The following is a 22,255-nucleotide window of genomic DNA, read 5'->3' as shown; positions in this document are numbered from 1 at the left end:
TTGACTTGTTCCCCAACACTACAGATGGAAGGTAATCCTTGCAGAGGGCATCACACTGTCAGTCGTCTGAGGGAGCCCTGGCTTCTCTCCCTCATCCCTGGCTGGCACCCTTGGCCTCCTGGGAAAACAGACCAACTCAACTCTGTGTTGAGAAAAAGCACTCAGGGAGCTCCCTGGGTTGCTGCACAGCTGGGCAGCCCTTTGATGCTCAGCTTACTGGGTGGAAAGCACTCAGCAGCCAGTGTGGCAGACCCACCACCTTCCCCTCCCCGACCCCATCCCTCTGGCTCCACCCCCTCATCTCAGGTCTGTACCAGCCGTGATGAGGTTCAGTTCCATAGCATCCTGGAGGCTGAGCACAAACACTACTTCCTGCTGCCTCTGCCACGCTCCCCACGGGGCACCATGCAAGAGCAACGGCAAGTGCGCACTCAGCTCTTCCCACTCCTCCCAGTGCCAGGCTGCAAGACAGCTATTAATATCTCCACTCTACACAAGAGCGAACGAAGCTCAGAGGGGACAGTGCCCTCAGCCATGCTCACGTGGTCAGTGACTGGCAGAATCCCAGGGCTCCCTGCACATCCACAACTGTCCCCATGGGCTAAAGTGGCCGAGACTTGGGTGATGTCCACTGCTAGGCAGCGTAAGACTTTTATCAATGGAAATTTTTCACTTAGCTTTTTTTTTAAAGATTCATTTATTTTTATTGCAATGTCAGACATATAGAGAGATGGAGTATATACAGAAAGATCTTCTGTCCATTGATTCACTCCTCAAATGGCCGCAATGGTCAGAGCTGAGCTGATCTGAAGCCTGGAGCCTGGATCCTCTTCTAGGTCTCCCACGCAGGTGCAGGGTCCCAAGGCTTTGGACTGTCCTCAGTTGCTTTGCCAGATAGCTGGATGGGAAGTGGAGCTGCCAGGATATGAACCAGTGATCATATGGGATCCTGGCAAGTGCAAGGTGAGGACTTTAACCACTAGGCTGCTATGTGCGGACCTCACTTAGATTTTTAAGAAACTCTTAGAAACTCTTAAATCCTCTAGGATATGATTTGAGGATGCCGGAGAGTTCCCCGTCACCTAACAATGCCTTGGTTTTCCAAGATTTGACCTGGAGATTTCCATTTTGTGGAAATATCCTTTTGATTTTTAAGAAATTGTCATTAAAATGACAATCGTGTGCAAGCATTTGGTCCAGTGGTTAGGAAATACTGTTTGGAATGTCCAAATCTCATATTGGATTGCCTAAACTCCAGTCCCAGCCGGTCCCTAGTTCCAGCTTCTTATTAACACATAGCAGGTAACGGCTTCAGTAGTTTGGTCTTTGCTACTACCCACAATGGAGACCAGGGTTGAGTTTTGGACTCCTGGCTTCTTCCAGGCCCTGCCCTGGCTACAGTGCGAGTTCACAGAGTGAATTAGCAGATGGAAGATCTTTGTCTGTGTATATCTTTTAAACTACATGAAAGTCAATAAATAATAAATCATAGGTATAGGCATATAGTTGTGACACTGGGAGATGTCTACAGGGTCTGTGGTTTTGTCCGAACACTCGCCCCAGGCTGGAAGATCTGCTTCCAAGTGGTCTATTCACAATGCTCGCCAATGGCAGCTTGAGGCCTTGGGTCCTCACCGGGTGGACCTCCCTGCCCGGCTGCTTGAGTGTCCTTGCAACACGACTTCTTCTGGGTGAGGGGGTCGAGAGAGAGCAAATATGAAGCCAATAATGGCTCTTGCGACCTTGCCTTAGATGTCCTGCTACTCCAACCACGCCCTGACCCACGGGGGACACCGTTCAGTGGGCCCTCCCCAGAGGGGTGGTTTCCAAGCAGCAAGATGGCTGGGGGTCCTTGACTGCTTTCCCAAGCCATAAGCAGGGAGCTGGATGGGAAGCGGAGCCACTGGGATTAGAACCAGAGTCCATATAGCTCCTGTCACATGCAAGGTGAGGAGGAGTACTGTTTCTTTAAGACCAGAACCTTCCAGCAAGGGTGCTGAAGGGAAGGGGTGTGACACTCCCACAGGGAAAGCACTCCTGCCCAAATGATAAAAGGGTCACTTTAATTGAAATAGAGTTACAACTCATATGTCAAAACCTGCAAACCATAGGATCCCATACAGGGGCAGTATTTATATACATATAAACGTATGTATAATTTATGTAATATTTCTCCTATTCATGCTCTCTACTTAAGCTATCCATTAAAGCCCATCACATTAATTTAATTGAAAAATTCTGGGGGAATTATATTAGATTTTTCTCCCCCCATTAAATTAACATTACAGCCTTTAAATGGATGTCCTGAAAGCCATTGTTGCTTACAGAATTATTATGCAAATTGAAACCTGGCCTTTGGGGCCTGGCCATCAGCTCTTCACCCTCTTCCTTCTGCTGTGACCCCTCTAATGTAATGTCACTGCCCTTCCCTGCAGGTTCCCAGGTCACAGAGGCAGAAGAGGCACCCTGGCCTGTGCTGGTACCCGTGTCCTGGGCTCCCAGGCTTGGTCCACAGCCGCTGGGCAGCTTGGAGTTTGGCACTCTGGTATTCAATCCCCTAGGGAGAAGACTCTCGCCGTATTTCACAGGAGAAAAATGGGTGGGCAGACCCTGTGATGTCCACCCCAGCTCAGAGCAGCAGACAGCATGCTTGGTATAATGTAAGGACTTGAGAAAGTTCATAGTAAAAAATGCGATTGACAGATAAGTTTACTTTGGATAATGCAAAAAAAAAATTTTTTTTGAAACCCATGGAGTTTTGTTTTTTTTTCATAATACACATCTATGAACTTTTGAAATATCTCTCATTATGCCTGGATTTCAAACTTTTTTAATGCATTTATTTGCAAGGCAAAGTGATAGAAAGGAAAGTGATGGGAAGAGATTTAATTTCCATCCTCTGATTCATCTCCCAGCAATGGCCAACACAGCCAGGGTTAGAGACCAAACCAAGTAAAATATGAGGAGAGAAGCCAAATTAGTGGTGGCAATAGTGATGTCTTGGGAGGACATGGGGGACACTTCTGTGGTATTGAATAAACGTGTGTGTGTGTGTGTGTGTGTGTGTGAGAGAGAGAGAGAGAGAGAGAGAGAGAGAGACAGAGTTAGAGAGTAAGCTGCCCTCTATTGGCTCACTCCCCAGATGCTTACATTGGCCAGGCAAGAGCTGGGAGAGAGAATCGAACCAGGAGCCAAGAACTTTATTCAGGTTTCCCGGGCAGGTGGCAGGTAGCCATCACAGCTGCCTGCCAGAGCTCACATTACCAGGAAACTGAAATGGGAGCCAGACTCCAGAGTCAAGCATGCCAACGTGGGGTGTAGGCATCCTAATTGGCACCTCCAGTGCCTTAACTCAGGTGACAGTGATGGAGATGTGTTTATTTTGTATAATCTAATCAGGATGTACCACAATGTGAAAAAAAAAATAGGCTTTTCAAAGATGATGTCCATGTTGTGTGGCAGAGGTCAGCAAACTACAGCTCCTGGGTCACTCCTGGCCCCAAGCACTGGGATAGGTAGCTCTGGCTTCCCCGGGACGCTGCCCCACGTGCAGCTGGTCTGGAGCTGCAGGGGCAGAGGTGAGTGCCCTGAGGCAGTCTGTGTGCCCCACAAACCTTAGCTTGCTTACACTCTGCCATTTGCCCACCTCCATTCTAGAGTATGTTTTCCTCAAACCTTCAGCATGTGTTAGAGAAGAGTCAAGTCTTGGTTTCCAGGAAAACACTGGCTTTGTCGGAGGCCCCCTTCCACTTGCCCCCCTGACAACCCACTTGCTTTAATCCTGAGGTGGATTCTCATCCAGGCAACTGGGTTTGCTTCTTTTTTTTCCCCCTATTTTTTTTCATTCTGACCATTTAAATCAGAAAATTCATATACATATCCTGTAATAATTCAAACAAGAGAAAAATGTCTAAAATAAAACGAATAGTTTGTTTACCCAACTCCAGTTCCACTCCCTGTTATCATCACCGTGAACAATCCGGCATGTTCACTTACTGTGTTCTTCATTTAAACACACAGATGCTCGCTTACAGAGCTTGACTTGATTTTCCTTCTCTTTTTGTGATACGAATGGGCTCGTACTTGCCATTTTTTGTACAGGAGGAGATGTTGCAGGCCTATCTCACAGTGAATAGCTAATAGCTGCTTGATATTCTTTAATGTAAATACATCATGATTTGTTCAACCATTAAAATGTATAGCCACAATGTTTACAGGGTTTTTTTTAGACTATTAAAAATGATGCTACCACAAACATCTTTATATATTCATGCCTTCATATACTGGCCTTTTTAATTCTGGGTAGATATATTCCTAGATTTGGGGGAAGCAGTGCGAGGCCACAGTTTAAATTTTCCAAAATACGAATAACGGTTGATTTTCCACAATGTGATAATGATTTAAGGCCTCCTCCAATGGTGTTAGAGAGAACTGGCTTTCTTACCCTCACCAGCTCTGGATGTTACACACATTTTCCATTTTTGCCAATCTGATGGGTAAAAAATAGTATCTCATTGTTCTCATTTGCATTTCCCTGACAAGTGATGCTGAGCATCTTTTCATATGTTTATTGGCCATTTGCATTTCTGCTACTGTGGTGAATGTTGCAGGCTTGGCCTGGATTTCTACTGAGTCCTGGGTCTTTTCCTTGCAAATCTGTAGGATTGGTTTAATAGAAATAGATAAATTACGGTCATTAAAACAGAGAGAAGAAAGTCCTCATGCATGCACTACAAGGATGGACTCTCGACGAAATGACTAATAATCTACATTGTTGGGAGACACCTCAGTTGCAGCGTGATGGACTTGTGAAAATTCACTAAAGACTCCCATGGTAAGACTGGAGGGGACGGCAGAGGGGAGGGGAAGCAACAGAGGGGAAGGGGAGACCCCACTGCTTATGAAACTATATCATAAAACCACAACAAAAAAAATTACAGTGATTAGCCCTTCATTAATTCTATAGGTGCAAATATTTCACTGGCTGATAACATGTTTTACCATGCTCTGCTTTTGATGAGAAATGATTAATATTATGCCCCTAGGCTCTCATATTTACAGGAATATAAATAAGATAGTTTGCTTTTCAATAATCTTATCAGAATCTGAGTTGTTAAAAATAGCACATCTGGAGCTTGGGTAAAGCTATGGCTCTCAAATGTTTTCCAATTTTTTTTTTAAGATTTATTTATTTTTTATTACAAAGTCAGATATACAGAGAGGAGGAGAGACAGAGAGAAAGATCTTCTGCCTGATGATTCACTCCCCAAGTGACCACAACGGCCGGTGCTACGCTGATCTGAAGCCAGGAACCAGGAACCTCTTCCGGGTCTCCCACACGGGTGCAGGGTCCCAAGGCTTTGGGCCATCCTCGACTGCTTTCCCAGGCCACAGGCAGGGAGCTGGATGGGAAGTGGAGCTGCCGGGATTAGAACTGGCGCCCATATGGGATCCTGGCGTGTTCAAGGCTAGGACTTTAGCCGCTAGGCCACGTCCCCGGGCCCAGATGGTTTCCAATTTTTAAGTAACAGAAGATTCAAGAAATATCCAGATTATTCTATAGTGAAAAGTGTCATGATTGACTTAGGGCTTGGAGGGCCCAGTCTGGAAGTGCTTCGCTGCCCTTCTCCCACAACCCGGAGACTGGCTGGTGACCAACCACTTGTGCTCCGTGGGAAACCACTGGAGAGTCACTGACCTGAACCACACAAACCCTCCAAGCATTTCGTCACAGTTTTCTGAAGCATGATCCTTGGCGTATTAAGCAGAATTGTTAACAAGTGCTTTGTGAAGAAAAGACTCCGGGATGGCTCTATGGCCTGCTGAAATGAGGCAGGCCTTCCCCTTTACAACTAGTCACACTTGGATCCTTCGGAAATGGAAAATGTTAGCGTGTCTAAATCACAAGAACTGATTAGTGGTTAGGATGCCTGTGTGCCACAGCAGAGTCCCTGGAGTCAAGGCCTGGCCCCAGCTCCTGACTTTAGTTTCCTACTAATGCATACCTTGGGAGGCAGCAGGTGATAGCTCACATGGTTGAGTTTCTGCCACCCAAGTGGGAGACTTCGGTTGAATTCCCAGCTCCTTGGCTTCCATTCACCAACCCCAGCCACTTCCCAAATGCTTGCAATGACCAGGGCTGGACTGAGGGACCAAAGCCAGGAGACAGAAACCCTAATCCAAATCTCCCCCAGGGGTGACAGGAACCCAGTCACTTGAGCCATCACTGCTACCTTGGCGTTAGTAGGAAGCTGGAGTCGGGAGCTGCAGCTGGGCCCTGGGCCCAGGCACTCTGCTGTGGGCTGTGGGTGTCCTCACTGGCCACGTAACCACTAGGTCATATGCTTTCTTCTGTACAGGGTTCTGGGAAATTAGAGATGAGCAAGCTGTGGTCCTAGTCCCTCAGGGATTTACAGTTTCGTTGGTGACATAGAGGTAAGTAAACTGCCATAATCACAAGCATAAACAACCACTACGGGGTTGTGTGTTCAGGAAGAAGCGAAGTCTCATGTGCTCTGGATCTGCCAGAGAGACCACGCGGATGCAGCTGTTTAGGTCTTTGCAGCATCTACTGTGGACGTGTGTGTGCGCGCCTTGGGCAGTTCCAGTCCCACCCGCCAACAGAGAGACAGGCATGCCTAACCCCTGCCCCCTGCCACGCTCGCTCCAAGTCATGCCCAGTTGCAAATTTATAAATAATAAGTGTTGTTGTTTGTTTTAGACTGGCAAGAAAAGGTGTTATGAGAATGGAAGGAAAGAGCAGATCACAGTGTGAGGGAAGACTGGGCAGAAAAGTAGCGAAAGGTCAGAGCTTACTGGGCTGTGACTGTGGGTGAAGTTCAAAGCATTTGCTCACAACTTGAAAGGCAAGCTCACGTGCATGCACCTGCACTAGTTTATTTTTTTTCCTTTTGGGGGGAGGGGAGGGCAGTGGGCAAAGGAATCTGCTCCCATCAGCTTCTCACAGGACTTTATGATCCACAGACAGGAAAGCTATTGCTACGGTTTGGATACCAGTTTGGGTGTGTCCCCCCAGGGTCCCATGAGTTAAAGTCTTGGTCCTCAAAGTCCTACATGAATGGTTCTAATCCAGTTGTAATGCTTGTGGGTGGGGCCTGTGGGATGTGACTGGATTGGGTCATTAAGGTGTAGCCCCTAGACACACATACAGGTGTTCCCTCTTGCCATGGGATGTTCTGCGCTGTCTGGAAGCTTGGCCGGCGAGTGTACCAAAACCAGGTACTAAACCAATGGGGCTGTCTGATTTTGGACTTGATGCTCTAGGGGCATGAGTGTAAGTAAACCACTCCTGTCTGGACGTTCAGCTACCCCCACGTACGTCGTTATAGTAACAACAGCAAAAACCTGACTATTACAGGGCCACTGCCTCGACAGAGTCAGAGGGTCAGAGACAACTGCCAAGAAGAAAAAGAAAGGGGGAGACAGGCAAAGATATGGAAGAATTTCAGCCCAGTTTGGCCAACACATGGGGGAGGAATTCTCAGAGATCCACCCACTCCAACATTCTTTTGCCCAACAGAGAGTTCAGTGAACACCAGCCATGGTTCAGGCACTGTGGACAGCATTAGAAGTACAGCCGAGAATGTGGCCCTCCAGGTACTTCCCCGGAAGGGTCTTCTGACCCTCCAGGACCCTTTGCTGGGGACCTGGGAGGGGAGCCTCCAAGTCCACCCCTCATGTTTCAGGTGTCTGCCTTTCATTTCCTTTTCTCCTCCACCCCAACTTTATAAAACAGTCAACAGGATGCAAATCACTAAAACCCTCCTGGGAATTAATTTTATAGCCTTCTTGTGGCCTTCTCTGAGTAGGCATGAAAGGGCTATGGTTTCTTTCTTGGGAAAGAAAAAACCCACAAGGAATGAAAAGATTTCTTATAAGTTGTGCCAAATAAAGGGCATAGCTTGGAAAACAGCAAGCTGGAGAAGTTACCCGAGGGGCCTTCTATGCCGTTCCTTGACAAGTAGTTCCACTGGGATCGTAATTGTGCAAACAGCATCTCTCAACACCCAAGTCTCCGAGAACCCCGACACCTTTGAAGACAGAGGTTTCTCTCACCCCTTTCCCCCTACCTTCTTCCCTCTTTCTCTTTTTCCCTTTCTTGTTCTTTCAAATTTGTCCTCAAAACATACCTCATCCTGCAGTCTCAAATCCCATTCTTGGTTTTTGTCATTTATAGTTTCGTAGACTGTCCCTCAGTTTTCCCATCCATGAAATGGGTATGAGCACCAGACATGTGAATCTTCAAAAAGTTCATGTGAATTGCATATTATGAAGAGACAGTGCATGAATTTTGAGATTTTTTTTTTGTTTGTGTGTCAAAATACACGTATCCCCTTTCATTTTGTTTTTCCATGGACTTTTTCAAGTACTTTCAGACAAGAAAACAGTGTTTGTGGAAAGCTCAGAGTCCTTTATACAGTTGCATGTGTATGCATGCATGTGTGTGTTAGCGTGCACACACACACACACACACACACACGCACACACACACACACACACACACACACACAAATATAATCCAAGTAGCCACTAGGCAGAGTGGGAACAATGGAATTTCTCAGAAAAACCAAGCAGAGCCCACCCCTTGCCTTCTGGTGCGTTGTGCTGTGCGTTCGGTTGAATTAAGCTGCTTAATAAATTAGCCTGCAGCCGCCTCCAGCTCACTGTGGCAACACAAAACACAGCATTCTTGTCCAGGCAGGGAACATCCAAGTCCTGGTGGTTACGCACAGCACAAGGGGACCTGTCGGGTTTCATCTTCTGTACTGCTCCCAGGCCGCAGGCTCAAGCTTGCCCTTCACCCCCAGCGAACTCTGTTCTCTGGAAGTCTTGCTTCTACACGGCAGACTCAGAGGAGCTATTCCTGACGAGCCCTAAACCGGTGTTTCTGGCTGGATGGAAAGTTCCCATTGTCTGCATGTCGCTCATAAAGTGAAATTGGGGTGGGAAGGCAGGGAAACCAGGGAAGTGAGGTAAGCAGTGTAGCCCCATGGTCCAGAAGAACTCCCAAGGCTCTGAATTTAAAAAAAAAAAGAAAAAAAAAGCCGTTCTTAGACATTTTGTGCACTAGTCAATATTTTTTTAAAAGATGTATTTATTTATTTGAAAGTGGAGTTACTGAAGGAGAGAGAGAGAGAGAGAGAGAGAGAGAGAGAAACAGGTCTTGCATCCACTGGTTCACTCCCCAAACGTTCACAACAGTCAGGACTGGTGTCACCTGAGGCCAAAAGGAATTTCACCTGGGTCTCCTACCCGGGTGCTGCGACCCTTGGGTCTTGGCCATCTGCTGCTGCTTTCCCAGGCCACTTAAAAGAAGCTGTATCAAAAGTGAAGCAGCCCCTAGGTGATGCTGGCATTGCAGGTGATGGCTTAAACCTGCTGTGCTATAGCCAACATTTTGTAATGCGTCTGATATATTACCTAGCCACAGGCCATTTTCCTTCCTCTGGTTTTGTTTGGAGGGGGAATCCCAGAAGCATCATTAACAAAAGGATCTTTGCCCTCCTGTGAATGTGGCCAGGCCAGATGGGTTTCTCCCAGAAATCAGAGTCTGGGGATTCCACAGAGCGGGTGCTCATTCATTCACTGAGCCTGATGGGACCGGCAGTTCCCCTCAGTCTCCCGAGCTGCCTTGTCTCCATCCCCTGCGGGCAACTGGTCTTCAGTTTTCTTGCGTTGTGAAACCACAGCCCTGCCCCAGCAAGGTCCTTCTGATTCTCTTTTCTTTTTCCCCTTAATTACAATCAACTTGTGCCTCTGGCCTTGATGAAGTAACTGGTGCTACAATTGTCCAGCTGCACACCAGGGCAGAATCTATCTTCAGACATGTCTGAAGGAGGGATGCTCAGAGTGAGTCCTGCCTGTCTGCTGGGGAGCAGTTAGATGGGCGACAGAGAGGAACACACAGTGGAGGAGGTTGAAAAGGCCGGGGTTTATTCTGGAAAAACCCAGAGAGGAAGGTAGTTCCAGGATAAGTAGTAGGAGAAATCTCTCTAGGGCACCATGGTCACTGAGGCACAGGGTGACATGCTAAAGGGTGACATTGAGCAGTCCCTGGCCCAGTGGGAGCCCAATCATTGTAGGAGCTCTAGTGGGACCCAGCAACTTTCAAGGCAAAATCGGCATAATTTGATGAACATCTAAAGCATTCATTAGAGACCATGGGGAGGCCCCACTTCAGCAGTAGAGTTAAACTGGCCTAGCAGAAAGACTTCTCCACTACAACAATGCTTAAATACAAGTCTAAAGAAGAAAGAAAGAAAAAAAGAAAGAAAGAGAAAGAAAGAAAGAAAAGAAAGAAAGAAAGAAAGAAAGAAAGAAAGAAAGAAAGAAAGAAAGAAAGAAAAAAGCTGAATAAGAAATATCTTAACTGATGGCCTAAACAAACTTCGAGGTTAAATAAGCAGGACTGGGTCCAGGGCGGTAGCCTAGCAGCAAAAGTCCTAACCTTGAAAGTGCCAGGATCCCATATGGGCACCAGTTCTAATCCCAGCAGCCCTACTTCCTATCCAGGTCCTTGCTTGTGGCCTGGGAAAGCAGATGAGGACAGTCCAAAGCCTTGGGACCCTGCACCCATGTGGGAGACCTGGAAAAGGCTCCAAGTTCCTGGCTTCGAATTGGTGCAGCACCGGCCATTGCGGCCACTTGAAGAGTGAATCAGCAGAGAGAGGATCTTCCTCTCCGTCTGTCCTCCTCTTTATATGTCTGACTTTCCAATAAAAATATAATAAATAAATAAATAAATAAATAAAAGGTCCAGCATTTGACTGTACAACATGAAAAAAATCAAGGAAACATGGCCCTTCACCATAAGAAACATCAGTCCATATAAACAGACTGTGAACACACAGATGTTGCAATGAGTAGCCAAGGACTTTAAAACAGGACAGGCGTTGGACTTCTCTGGCTGTTGGCTAAGCAACTTCCTGTGACGTCAGAACTTCCTGTTAGAATGTGGTTGTGAGTGCCAGCTGCTCGGCTTCTGAGCCAGCTCCCTGCTGACATGTGTGGGAGGGCAACAAGGATGGCCCAAGTGCTCAGGCGCCAGGCACCCATGGGAGAGATCAGGACGGAGTCCCTGGCTCCAGGCTTTGGCCTGGCTCACACCTGCCAGTTGCAGCCATTTGGGGGAGTGAACCAGGAGATGAAAGATCAATATACCTATCTCACCCTATTTTTTATCTCTCTCTCTGCTGCTCTACCTTTTACAGAAATAAAAGTATTTTGAAAAAGCTATCATCAGTATGTTTAAAATGTAAAGAACATGAATGCAGTGAAAAGTACAAAATCTATGAAACAATCAAATGGAAATTTCTAAGAATGAGAAGTGTAATATCTAAAGATGGAAATTCCTAGTTGGGTTTAGTAGTATAAGAAAGACTGCAGAAAATCAACAAATGTAATGACAAAACAGTGGAAATTATTCAAGCTGAAGAATTAAGAGGAAATAGACTTTCAAAATGTTCCAGAGCTTCAGAGAAGCATGAAATAATTTTAGATGGTCTGTCATACATGTAATCAGACTAGGAGAGAGATCAGGAGAAAAAAAAAAGCCAGAGATAATGATGGGTGAAAAATGTCCCAAATTTTTGGTCTCAGGTGAGACAACAACAAAAAAAAAAGTACATCGAGTCACGTGATTACTTCGGCCTAGCAATAAAGAGGAAGCGATTGAGAACAACCAAGACAAAAAGGCACATTTCCCACAAAAGACTTCAAAGTTAAGGAAAATCACCAACTCCTAAAATTAGCTTCAGAGACGATGGAATAACAGCCTCACTGCATGGATGTACAAATCAAAACCAAAAATAAAGCCATAAACCAAAAACCCATGTTCACAGTGAAAATGCACTAACAAGTGGAGATGAGGCCTTGGCGGGCGTTGTGGTGCTGCAGGCTAACCCACTGCTTGAGGTGCCTGCAACCCACATTGGAGTGCCTCTTTTGAGTCCTGCTACTTTGTGTTTCCAATCTACCTTCCTGTTAATGTGCTTGGGAGGCAGCTGATGACAGCCCAAGTTCTTGGGTCCCTGTTCTTCATGTGGATGACCCAGATGGAATTCCTGGTTCCTGGCTTCAAGCATGGTTTCAGTTATTATTATAAGCATTTGGGGAGTAAACCAGTGGGTGGATCCCTCTCCCCCTCTCTCTATCTTTCTGCCTTTCAAATAAATAACAAATAAATCTTTTACTAAAATGACATGGGGGGTGGTGTTGAGTTTTGTTTCCAGTATACCTGCACAATATCAAATATTACGTTTATTGCTCAGGCAGAGAAATAGGATACCAGGTGGAAGTCCAGTCTCTACACGGAATGAGGGTTCCCCAGATAAATAAGCAAGTAAACATAGAAGACTTTCATGAGCTCATTTTAAAAAGTGTCTTCAAATTATCCTGGTGTCCCTGGCACGTCAGCACCAAAAATCAAGTTGGTGAATGGCGTCTCACCTTCTCATCTGAGAAGCATGAGTTTGTGCAGCAAATACATGGGTAGTTGTCATGGATACTCTTATAAAAAAAGCTAATTCGCACACAAAAGTGTAAACTGTGCCAATCGCTTCACTGTACAGATGAGCCACTCGGGGCTTTGAGACATCAAAGCTTCCCAGGGCGTGAGTCAGGCACTCGGACACTGACCACACGGCCACTCAGCCTTCTGCTGGACTCACTGGTGACTTTCAGCAACCGACTGCATTCCCTCCAGCCTTGGTTTATTGTGATTTTCATGCGATCAGCTTAGCATGATGCTTACCTAGGAGTTACTGAGATTGTCTGCAGATGCTTCCTTGGGTCAGGCATGCCTTTCCTTGTGGTGACCAGTTCAAGCATTCTGGTTGGTTTGTGTTTTTTTTTAAAGATTTACTCATTTGGGCCTGGTACGGTGGCCTAGCAGCTAAAGTCCTCGCCTTGCAAGCACTGGGATCCCATATGGGCACTGGTTCTAACCCCAGCAGCCATCCAGCTTCCTGCTTGTGGCCTTGGAAAGCAGTTGAGGATGGCGCAAAGTCCTGAGATCCTGCACCCACGTGGGAGACTCGGAAGAACTCTTGGCTCCTGACTTCGGATTGGTGCAGCACCGGCTGTTGCGGCCACTTGGGGAGTCAATCAGCAGATGCAAGATCTTCCTCTGTGTCTCCTCCTCTCTATATATCTGACTTTGCAATAAAAATAAATAAATCATAAAAAAAAAAAAAGATTTACTCATTTGAAAGGGAGAGTGGTGGGGGGGTACGAGAGACAGAGAGAGAGAGTCTATCTGTTTGTTCACTTCTCAATTACTGTTACAGCCAGAGATAGTCCAGGGCAAAGCCAAGAGCTTGGAACTCCATCCAGGTCTGCCACATGGGTACAGGGGCTCAAGCACTGGGCCACCTTCTGCTACTTTCCCAAGCACATTAATAGGAAGCTAGATCTGGAACACAGCAGCCAGAAAGCTAACGACCACACCATGATGGATTGACAGCATTGCAAAGGGCAGATTAACTTGCTGCACCACAACGCTGGCCTCTCAAACTCGTCAATACCAAGACAATGATCTTGGCACCATCCAAAGGTAGGCTTTGCCGGGGGGCGGGGGTGCAGAGACAGCCTTTTGCAGCTGCAAGTTCACATCTAACCACTGGCAGAGTCCTAAGGAGAGGAGTTGCTTATCCCCAGTGGTTTAAGCAGCTGTCCACTCAGACCACATGCCCATTCCTAAACTTTGATTGGCTGGATCAGGGACCTACATCAAATGGGGTGTGAGGGAGAATGGGGGTCTACCCCAGCCAAGGTGAACCAGCAGGCTATCCTCAAGTGGACAGCAGTAGGCTAAGCCATCACCCGCAACACTGGCATCCAATAGGGTAGGTAGCCCCAGCAGCAGTCTCGACACCTCCACTTCTGGTCCAGTGCCTCACTAATGTGCCTGGGAAAAGCAGCAGAAGCTGGTTCAAGCCCTTGGACCCCTGCCGCCCTTGTAGGGCAGTTCCTGGCTCCTAGCTTTAACCTGGGCCAACCCCTGGCTGTTGTAGTCATTTAAAGAGTGAAGCAATGGATAGCTCTGTGTGCGTGTGTGTGTTCCTCCCTGTCACTCTGTCTTTTGAACAAATAATAAATGTTAAAAAGAAAAAAAGATGGCAGCAGCAATGCCACACAGACCGAAAGCAGGTTTTCTTAGGATACCCATTATATGGAAGAAGAAACTGAGGGCCACAGAGATAAAACCTGCTTACTCCAGGGCACACAGCTGGGACGTGGTACAGCCCGGCCTCTTTTCTAACACACATGCTGCCTTGGGGAGTAGCGGCTGACTAGCGTGGTCACACCTGGCCCGCCACCAAGTCTTGTCTACACCTGTGAATTCCAGCACCCTCACCGTGCCATCCTCCACACCCACACACATAGGATGCTGCCAGTGTTCCCAGGCTGGGAGAGAAGGAAGGGCTGGCTCTGCCCGCTCCCCACGGCCCTGGGACAAATTCTTCTCTGTCCTTAGCCTCTCCAGCATGAACCCTGGCCACCCCTTGACCTTTCCCTCAGCGTGCCTGCATCCGCTCTCCCCTGGAAGGGCGGGCACCTGTTGCTGGGTTTAGCGTCCACCCTGCTAAAATCCATCATGGTCCCTCCCTAAGACCTCTAGGGCAATTCACATCTACAAACACCCTCTCCCCCAATAAGATCACAACCACTGAGACAGGGGCCTTAGCAGGTAGAAGCTATTTAGGGGGTAGGGAGAGATCATTGAAACCCCCTAACAGAGTTGGAAACCTTCTTCTTCTTCTTCTTTTTTTTTTTTTTTTTTTTTTTTACCTGCCAGGGACTATTTGGATCTTGAGAGCAGCATTCTCAAGCCACATAAAGAGGATTCACTGAAAAATGAGCCTGCTATGAAATTTACTGAATTCCGAGTCCCACCTGCAGTCATCTTGGCCAGGCCAAACCAGACTAATCTCCACCCTTGCTCCGCGGAGTGGAAAAGTGGCCAGCCAGTTGGGAGTTGGAAGAAAGACACCAAGCTACCAAGCCTTTAGTGAGTGGGCGAGCAGCAGTGGGTGGTGGGGGCTTTTTTTTTTTTTTGCTGGTGTCTCTCTGGTTTTCTGTTTCTTTTGTTGAGATCTCTCGGCCCTCTTTTTTGGAAGGTGCACGGTGCCGGGCCCTGTGGTTATTTTTGCCCAACAGCTGTGTTTCCGGCAAGCAGCTGTGGGATCCTTCTGACTCAGCACTACTGTGACAGTAACCGTCCAGAAACCGCTCAAGCAAACACTGGAAATAAAGACGCCAACTCTGCCCGGGCTCCCTCCCTGCAAGGACCGCCCATGGGGTAGTGGGGTCTTCTCAAACTTTCACAATGCACCTTTTCTTTTTTTTAAAGTGGCTTGCCAGGGTGGTGCCTGGCCCTGCAGTGGGGGGTCCTGCAGTGCCTTCAAGCGCCGCCCAGCCCAGCCCAGCTCAGCCCGGGGCTAACCGCGCCTTCTAAGTTTCCCACAGGTCTGAGCAGTGAAAGCAGAGGCGGGAGGAACTGTGGTTTCCTGGGGTGTGGCTCCAAGATTCCTCCACCAGGCCTGGGATCTGCAAGGTGCAACTTGCATTTCTGTCTCTCTCTCTCTCTCCCTCTCTCGCTCTCTCTCTCACTCAGGTGACGATTTCACCTCGGGGCCTGGACGGCAGCCACGCCTTACTACTGCCCTTACCCCGTCGAGGGGAGGGGCGCTCTGGTAGCCGGCCAGGAGCACAGGAGTGGGTGGGCATCCTCGCCCAGCGTGCCAGCCCCGTGCATGCCGGCGCCTGCAAAAGACTCGCAGCGAAGCGAGACAGCTGCCTGCGGAGCGTCGTCGGCGCCGCCACTGTTCCGAGAAAGAAAGGAACAAATAAATTTAGCTCCTTCCCACGCGGTCCTCACAGCTGAAGCACCGCTAGACATGCGGAAGGCCTCCCTTCCGACCCCTGACTTCTCTGCCACTGCCCTCTACAAGGGACTTTTGAAGGAGGTAACTGACCCCAGCCTCGTCCCTACTTCTCCCTCATCCCCGCCCCTCCTGTCTTTGCTCCCACCGCAGGCATTCAGGTTCAGGTTCTTGCGAGTGTTCCTTTGGAAGCCAGAACACAGGCAAGGCTACAGAGAGGTGGTCAGTCTGTTCCTTCCCAAAGCCGCTGGTGTGAAAAGCATCATTTGTGGAAATGAAGGACTTGCCAAATGTACTTCAAGACTGGAAGGGAGCGCCGAAGCAGGGGAGGGGTGCATGTGGGCTAGAAGCAGCCACACCTAAAGGCTGGTCTTTACCACACCACCTAAGTGCCAACACAGCCCTCCACTCAAGTGTGAGTCGGGAGTCCCAGCCCTGGCATTGAACCAGCAGCAATGACAAGGGGTAGCCACGGGCACTATGGGGCACCCCACACTGACCATCGCTGTGGGGGGTATGCCGACCTCTGGCTTACCTGTCCAGATGTGCTCTGCTGGCCTCTGTCAGCAGCATTTCTCACCCACACTTCTCCATAAGGCTTGGGCCTCACCTGAACACTCATGCTCTGGAAATGAGCAGGCGGTCCAGACCCCAGCCAGGAGAATCTCACTCGTCCCTTGGCTACAGCGATCCGTTTCTGGAAGCCACAGACGGGAGTCCAGCTGAGACCGCTAGAGGCAGCTTTTGGCTAGGGTGCTGGGCCTCACAGGCAGAGACTGGGTTCTAAACCTGTCACTATATAGGATAGAGGTAGGATGAGGGTGGGGCCAGCACAGAGGAACACGTATCCTGATGGCCAGTGGAACCCCCAGATCCAGCAGAGAATCAACTGACTACCACCAAGGTCTCCACCCTACTTAGGGAAACCATCTCTGAGACCTCCATTTTCTCACCTGAGGAATGGGACAATAATAAGCACTAACTTTGGGTGCTGCGGATGCAGGCTAGCTTCCAGAACTCAGGGTGAAGACAAACACGTGAAAAAGTTTTGGAAGTCCCCCAGCCCATGGAAGGACGCCACTGCAGTGTCGGCTGCCCTGCCTTGTCACGGGCTTGGCTGAGTGCCAGCCTGGGAGCTTGCTGGGACCTCAGGATGGGCTGCCCTGGAACAGATGCATCTTCAACTCCGCTCCCTGACTCCCAAGCAGGGCGACTTGGTCCTAGAACATCCCAGGGCACACGTGGCCATGCTGGATGGCATTTATGGTTGTCATAACAGAGGACGCAGATGGGCGCTGCCTGCCTGTCCCGGTGGAAGCCAGGCCGCCTCCACACATCCTCCAGCCCCCACCACAAAATAAGCAGAAAGCAACAGCGCAGCAGCCAGGCCCCACATCTCCATCCAAAGGCAGGAGTGGAAAGCAGGCTCTGGGGGATCCTGGGTTTCTGGCTCTGGCCAGGCCTGTGGTTCTTTGTGGTTGTTGTTGAGTGCCGGCCTGTGCCCCCGTGGATGACTCTGTGAGAGGCCACATCCACAGCCAGCTCTGTGCCCTTCTTCAGGAATGACATGGGGGTTGCACTTGTCTCCGGACTTTTTCTCCCAGTTTATATACCTGCTCTTTCCCCTACCTGGACAGCTCTATCCCATTCCTCCTGCAAGTCTCAAGTCTTTCCAGACATTCCAGAAATAATCATGTGCCTCTTGCCCCTACCCTTCAAGCCCTCAGTGCATCCGTCACCTCGGGCAATTCTTTCTCCCTGAGCAATTTCTGGATGGATGCTGGGTGTGTGCATTCATAGAATCACACATCTCACCTTAATACCCCGCCTGCAAGGCTCTTCCTTTTCCTTCTTCTATGAACTTTTTGCCTTCATCTACCCTGTTATCATGTGTCTCTGCTTCCCACAGGCAGCCACTTCAGCATCTTCAAAATAAATCCTTCCAACCCACTTTCCAATGCTCCTGAGACACACACAGTGCGTTACTGGGAGTTTGTTTTAGATTTATGTCAATGGTGTCAGGGCCATCCATCTCCATCTAGTTCCTACTTTTTCCACTTCATCCGTCTTTCTAGGAGCTCTCTGGGATGATGCATGCAAACCTAGAGTGTTGTGTATCAATTCTGCCTGTTGCATATTGTGTCGTCATTGTCCTGTACTGTAGTTGTTATATCCCAGGCATGGGAGGTGCGGGTCACCTCTGCCTCCTGTCTGTGCCCAACTTGGCCACCACCGACATCCTCACATGTGTTTCCTGAGGGCTCCGTGCAGGAGTGGTGGCTCTGGTGGACATCCCAGCACCTTAGGCTGTAACATCCTCCAGTTGGGTCCTCTGAAAAGATATGTGGAAATTCCCACCTCTGGGACCTCAGAATGAGACCTTGTTCATGAGCAAGGCCACTAAAGATGAGATTATTTAAGGAGAGGTGCTTTAGAAATAAGATGGGTCCCTAATCCAACATGATTGGTGTCCTGAGTAGAAGAGGAAAACTAGGGGAGGCTGGAGACACATAGGGAAGGTGACATGTCACACAGAAAGGGAGCGAAGCAGCTGTGATCCAGGGACTGCCGAGGGGTGACATCCACCATCACAAGCTAGGCAGAGGCAAAGGACTCAGTTCTTTCCTACTGTGTGGATCCAGACCCCTCTGAGCGCTTGGGTCTTGGAATGTTCTCAGACATTTCCCCAAAGGATGAATACTGATAGTTTTCTTCATGCCTGTATAGATGTATACTATAATATACTACATATCCAGTCATCCAACCATCAATCCATCCATCCGCCTGTCTATCCATCCATCTACCCATCAGTCCTATCTTCCCACCAACCTGTCTGTCCTTCCATCTGTCATCTGGCCAGCCATTCATTCTACAGATTCTTGTTGGACACCTACTCAGTGCTAGATCACATTAAAAAAGGAAAAAAAGAAGAGAGAGAGAGAGACACACAAACAGGTCTTTGCTGTCATGGAACTTCTTGGTGGGGAGACACAAATAATTGCATAAAACTCCTCTGTTTTGTTATTATTCAAAAATTCCATAAGGTAGTGTGTCACACAGCAAACCCAAAGACATCTGCTGTTTTCCATCTCTGGGACACTGCAAGCCATGGGGGCTGTTCCCCACAGCATTAGGACTCTGAGCAGGGAAGGTGGGTCCTTAGAGAGGGGTCAGCGAACACACCAAGAGATCAAGTCCCCCCATCCTTCGCCACGGTCACGCAGTAGATTTGTGAGAGGCCCACTTTCTGCCCCTTGGGCCACTGCCAAGCAAGCACATTAAAGGCCAGCCAGCCAGGGAGGGATCATCTTCTCCATGGTCGGGAAGATCACGGGAGCTCCTTTCTCCCCAGCAGAAACACACATGGGGAAGAGCATTTGACTTGGAGTCCAGTTAGAGAGTGACTGTCATGTGGCTATGGAAACAATCAGCTGGCTGCCCTGGTGGCATTTGTCTTGGGCTACTCCTGTGCCCCTGGAGAGAGAGAGAGGTAAAGTGAGAGGGAGGAGAGAGAGAGAGAGAACACAAGCCCCCGATCAAGGCTGGGACAGGGGACCCGTAGAGCATCCACTCAACGCTGTCAATAACCAGGTTTTACGGATGCCTGGATTCACAGGCCAGAGCTTAGTGCCTCTGCATCGATTTCACTATCATTTCAGGCAGAAAGCAACCTCCGTGGAGCCCCCACTTTCCGCTGCTTCCCTTCCTATGTAGGACATGGCATTCCATTAGGAAAACCAGACTACTCAGAGGACGGCGTGATGGATGAGCCTGACGTGATAATCTCACTGAGCAATTACAGGGCTGTCCTATTAGAGGGAGCCACCCCCGTGCACTCGGAACGCTCCGTAATGTTTGCCACTGGAACATGGAAGAAAGCCAGAAGGCAGAGCACAGGCCGACGAGCCGGGAGCCCGATCTGTTAGGGAGCATCCAGGATCAGTTTCAGAAGCCTTTGGACGGTTGTGCGTCATAGGCAGGGAGAGCGTTTTCCCATGTAATTTCAGAGTCCAAACAATGAAAATTAATTCCTGAGCAAGTATCTGTTGAGGCCATGGGTTAAACACAAGGGCTGAAGTGGTAATCATTGTTCTCATGGAACTTTTGACCTCCTTAAGGTAAATACAGCTCCTGGATCCCAGATAGAGAATAGGCACTCACATACATGGGAGACAGAGACAGATGCTGCATGTGCAGATACGTAGATGCATAGAGATACAGGTGTACACACACAAAGATGCATGAATATATCGATGATATGAAAGTAAAAACATACATAGATATGTGATGGATAGATTGAACGCACTTGACAAGCTTAACCAAAAGGCCTAGAAGCAATGGATAGATATGCAGGCAGGTGATGGGAATGTGGCTGAATGGATGGATGGATGGATGGATAGATAGATAGATAGATATGCAGACTGGTGGGAAGATAGGAGGACACATGGATACATAAGACAGGTAGGTAGAGCGAGAATCAGTAGTCATGACATTTCCCACTAAATGAATCCTACATGTATGTGCTGTGCCAGATTTAGCAAGTAGGTAACCCTCCATGGATGTCCTTCCTTACAAGTAGCCTCTCTTAGGGGTTGAACTCCACCTGAAACACATTCCCTGCCCCTTCCAGGAAATCTATGTTGTTGCCCTAAACCCCCAGCAGAATGCAGTCTGGGCGGATGCAGTCAAGTTTCAGTGAGGTCACAGGGTGAGTCATGCAGAGGCGGACGTGCTTGCACTCAGAGGGGTGCTCCAAAACACAGTGAGGGGAGCACCGGGGAGGACAGATATGGACAGAAGATGGCCTTGGAAAGACAAAGGAAGAGGCTGGGGTGATGCGTCCAGCGAGGGGTCAACAGAAGCTGGGAGAGGGAAAGAGAAGTGCTCCCCTAGCGGCTTTAGAGGGGGCACACCTGCCCGCCTGCACAATTCCAGACTCAATCAACTGGTGTTGCACCCAGCCACCCAGTCTCTGGGAATTTGTTGCAGCAGCCTCCTGCACACACACACACACCTGCCACTTGGAAACGGGTACAGTGCTGCCTCTATCGCAGGCCAGGTCTGTGCTGGCCATCCTCCGCCATGCAGCGTGCCTCTTGGCATGAAATTTCATTGTTGTTTCTCCCAAGTGGGAACTCAGAGAGTGGTTAAGGCAGGCTTCTGGAGTGAGGGGGTGTGGTTAATGGGGAGCATTCACCTCTGGACAGGCAAGACTTAGAGACTTCATCCTCCAACCTTGGACATCCTAGCTGGTCCACCAGTGCTGACCTGTGGGCGCTGGTGAGGTCATCTGAGGGATATGTGTGGCCACACTTGTAGTGTGTACACACACACACACACACACACACACATGCACCTGCACACACAGCAAATAGCTATTCCAGGCATGCTCATTAGCAGCTAACTTTAATTATCCCTAATACTCACATCTCAAATACCAAACACTTTTACGTGTGCTGTCTATGAACACATACCAAAAATAGTTGTGTGCAGTAAACGCCAGAGCCCAGAGCCTGCAGCCTGGCTGATTGCAGTTTTTTTCAGTTGAAGTCGCCACTCCTGGGAGTCCTTGGGTGCTGCTGAAGCAGCAATCTGAACACAGACTCTGCAAGGAGCAAACCTGCCCTGTCCCCAGCCAAGTGCATGCAGCTGAACGCTTTAGGGTGCCAAGACCAAGATGCCCTGTCCCCAGGGCTCCCATAGCAGGGTGGGCAGGGGGAGAGGATCAGCCTGAAATTTGGCCCCTGAACTTCACAGCTTTGGATAAGGAACCCTCACCCCTACTCCTAGGATGCTGCTGGCTATGCAGCTACGTGTATGTTAAGTGGTTGCAGACTTGCAGGGTGAAAAGTACCTTGAATGTCAGTGAGAAGGGAAAGGGGACAGCCTTTCTACCGTCCACCTCTCTCTCTCTCTCCTTCCATGGCCCTGAATACCTAATGCTGGCTGCTGCCTTGATTTATTCATCATAGCAAGTATCCAAGGGGGAAGAAAGAATTACAGGAGCACACAGCTTTCTCCCCACCTGCTGTCCACAGAAGGGCCAGTGTCATTTACAGTGGGTTGAAAGGTGGCCTTCCAAAAGGTGTGTCCTTGTCCTTACCCGCTAGGGAACTAGTGAATGTGACTTTGTTTGGGAAAACGGTCTTTGCAGATATAATTATGTGAAAGGCCTCAACATGAGATCATTCTGGATTGTGGGCTGGCCCTTGGATCTGATGACAAGTTTCCCTCCAGGAGACATGCAAAGGTGGCAGGAGCTGGAGCCATGCAGCCACAAGCACAGCTATGCTAGCGTCCACCGGAAGCTGGATGTGCACAGGGCAGGATCTTCCCTAGAGCATGGTTCT

Source organism: Ochotona princeps, chromosome 29, assembly GCF_030435755.1.
Source record: "Ochotona princeps isolate mOchPri1 chromosome 29, mOchPri1.hap1, whole genome shotgun sequence".
NCBI classification, from domain to species: Eukaryota; Metazoa; Chordata; class Mammalia; order Lagomorpha; family Ochotonidae; genus Ochotona; species Ochotona princeps.
Note: the sequence above shows the minus strand (reverse complement) of the source record.